We start from the raw sequence: 3,125 nt of genomic DNA on the forward strand, positions 1-3,125 counted from the left end.
GGGGGGATTTTCTAATCTGGTTTGGCACTTCTATCTTATTCAACTAGTCTTCTCTGTAAACCAAAAAAAAAAAAAAAAGGAAAAGAAAATAACCATCACCAAGTTTGGCAAAAAAAATCTTTCTTGGTCATGATATACACAGTCACAACTACTAATTATTCACGAAAAAACGACAGGATACCTTGACAAATTTTCTAATGTATTTACATATATTTTTTCATGTTTTTGAAGGCTCAAACTCATTTTCTGTAATTTCCTAGAATATCTTGACATTTTCCGTAATTCAAGTATCTCCTCTCCATGACATTTTTAATTTATATATATTGATATCAAAAATAATTTTAAAAAATAAAAAAATATTATTTTAATATATTTTTAAATAAAAAATATTTTAAAAAAAAAACAGCTAATATATTATCAAACACACCAAAAATAAACAAATGTGAATTTTGATCTATCAAGGAAGCAATAGAATTCAAAGTTATAGGCGGTGTTTTGAAAAATGGTTTAAAATTTTTTAAATTTTTTATATATTTTAATATATTAATATTAAAAATATTTTTTAAAGTATAATAATAAAATTATTATTTTAATATATCTGTAAATTAAAAATATTTTAAACCAATATATCTGTAGATCTTTCTTTCGAAGGTTGTTGCCCTTTAGGGATAGGAGAGCACACCACCCTCTATTTTTTCTGCCCCACGATTTTGAGGCTGGCCCTTGCTTGTACTTGAGTAACTGTAGTCTTTTTTATTTCTCGGCAGGGATAGCACGAATGACTAATGAAAGATCTATAAACATGAGAGATAGTTTAAATTTTAGATGTGTTTTTTAATAATTATAAATTTAAATTTTTAAAAAATTATTAAAAATTTATATAATTATTAATTTTAAAATTGAGATATACAAAGTCGATGTTAATAGAAAAAAATCCATATCCCAACCCTAGCCATGGGTGAAAATCTGACCTACCTTCCTTTTCCCCTCTGTCCTGTATAGCTCTCAAAAAGGATTATAAATTGTAATTTTGTTATTTCAAGGTTGAAGGAACTTTTCAGTTATTAAAATAAATATAATGAAAAATTATAAATATCAGATATTTTTTTATTTTTTTTAATGTTAAGTGTGTGTATAAAATTTAAAATGTAAAAATGTAATTTTTCGAACCACGACAAGAAAGTGAAAAATCAATCAAACCTCAACATATTTTTTTTTAATTATTTCTGATACATTTTCTAATTATTTAGTGTTAAAATTTTGAAAATTAATTTTTTTATTATAACATAAATTCAAAATAAAAGGAAATAAATCATATGATTTGTCAAAACAAGTTCTCTGTAATCCTTTGTGATTTACCCTTGCCTTTTTCTAAATCACTTCTTTGTCGTCTTTCTACTTCTTAATCTCTCTGTATTATCATTGTCATCAAGTACAATAATATCTTCTGATTGAACTTTTAGTAAGAGAGAAAGTAGTTGTGGGAGTTGTTTTCTTAACGTTTACGAAACTTACAAAATTCACGAGCATATTCTATATAAAGGCTCACCGTAAAATTGTTGCGGATATTATATGGTCGCAAAAAGACCATGAAAGAAGGGTTTTTCAGTTTGAACTTTCTGGCAGCATGAATTGCCCTCTTGCTTTCTTGGGATGCCTTTGAAAGTCCACTGACTACAATTTCCATATGTTCTTCACATTTTTCCAGTAACTCACCTTCGTGTGCATTTAATGGATTGATAGTTAAGAAAGTTTTCAGAGCAAAGTATTGGAACAAGAATGTAAGAATTCCCATAAGAACAATATGAAGAGCTTACCACTTTCAGTTTGCCATTTGCTTCTATCAACCTTGGTTTCATTAAACAAGGATTCATTTCGTCTAGACTTTTGATTTTTATTGAAATTTCCTTTCCTCGAATCATTTGCATAGTTGAAATCTGTCATTGGAAGACACTCTTCCTTTATAGGTTTTTTGCCCCTGTTGTAGCTGAAGAGTTCAAAATTACAGTTCTCACGCCCAGCTACAAATCCTTGACACTTTTTCATTCCCACATTCTACATTCTTTTCTGCTGAAACTTTGTGCCTTTCATTCGAATCCTCTACACTCGCAAATTGATCTAAGGCTCCATCTTTCACAGAGTAACATTTGGAAGATGAAATTGAGGGACCCGCCATTTATCTACAGTCATCATCGCCCATTTGACCGTTGCGAACAGAGGAAAAATTCTGGCCATAATCAATCTCTTCGCCACTAGCAGGTTTGCTACTTGGATATTGAATCTCACAAGCCTTCATGATAAATATTGTAACATTGAAATTGGAAAGGCCTCTATATCTGAAGACTAGAAGGTACTTAAAAACAATGCAATGATGCTCAACAAACTTTTTCCAGCCATCATCAAACCAGATACAGTTTTCAGCTTTCGTTAATCCTATTTCCCAAGCATGGCCAGTGGGAACAACTACACTAGCAACATCAGACAATTCTTCTCCAAATTTCCTCACAAACCTTTTTGGAAGTCTCTACAGAATATATATCAAGATTTAGGCTTAATGTAATTGCAACACTACTTAAAGCCCTTCATTTGTAAAAGAAACTATCAATCATATTTCAGCTAATCCAGATGACTGTTTTCATTAGATCATAAGCTACAGAGCATATATGCAAAACAAGGCATTTCAACTTTAAGAAAATCCACATGCAAAAATTAAATAATTATATAAACTATAAATTACATAAGTCCAAAGATATTCTCAGCATGTTTAATTGATTTTTTTTTTTAGAAAATTAAATTGATCCTTTTCCAAAAAGGAGAGACAATAACTTAACATCACAAGCATGCAAGCAAAAAAGATGCACTTAAACAAGAATTAAGTACCAGTTTTTGGTCTTCCAAGGTCCTAGGAAGGACGATCTTAAAGAAATGCCACAATGGTGTCTCCGCCATATCACGTGACCGCAGGTGATATGTCCGACCCGACCCCACTTTCTGTTAGGAGATCCAAACATTCAAACACACACGAATTTACGTGGTTCGGCAACTTGCCTACTCCACGGAGCTACTGGTTTGTATTAATCAAGCTCAAAAGCAATACAAACAACAAAACAAGGAGGAGGAGAAAA

Source organism: Populus euphratica, unplaced genomic scaffold, assembly GCF_000495115.2.
Source record: "Populus euphratica unplaced genomic scaffold, PopEup_1.0 scaffold3.1, whole genome shotgun sequence".
In the NCBI taxonomy this organism is placed as follows: Eukaryota; Viridiplantae; Streptophyta; class Magnoliopsida; order Malpighiales; family Salicaceae; genus Populus; species Populus euphratica.